Source organism: Octopus bimaculoides, chromosome 27 (assembly GCF_001194135.2).
Source record: "Octopus bimaculoides isolate UCB-OBI-ISO-001 chromosome 27, ASM119413v2, whole genome shotgun sequence".
In the NCBI taxonomy this organism is placed as follows: Eukaryota; Metazoa; Mollusca; class Cephalopoda; order Octopoda; family Octopodidae; genus Octopus; species Octopus bimaculoides.
In genome coordinates this window covers 9,868,124-9,868,600 of record NC_069007.1, presented here as the reverse complement: position 1 = coordinate 9,868,600, position 477 = coordinate 9,868,124, and positions in this window count along the sequence as shown.

Here is a 477-nt window from a genome sequence, read left to right as displayed (position 1 = left end):
TATACATACATACATACATACATATAATAAAGGATAAAATTGTTAATGATTTTTATCAGTGGCCAGCTTTCCTGTGGGTATGTATAAATATCTCAATTATTTCCCTTGGTATGCCTTGTCGATGAAGAAAAGTTATTAAACTAATCCAGAAATTGATAAATTGATCAATCCAGGGCTAACTGTTGTATTATTTTATGAATGTCTGTGAGCCTACTCCCCCGATTTCAACAGGTGTCGACTATAAAAGTGATAATTTTAAATGGTTTGACAATTTAGCGTATATTTTATGGTCTCTTCTATCCCCTTAATTATAATTGTATTTTATACTATTATAAAACTCTCTCTCGCTCTCTCTTTCTATCTATCGATATATATATATATATATATAAGGTTGAAAAGGAACACATGAGTTGATATATATGGGAAAAAAAGTCAAGGTAGAAAAGGCTAAAATAAATTTATAAAAACCATTTCAGT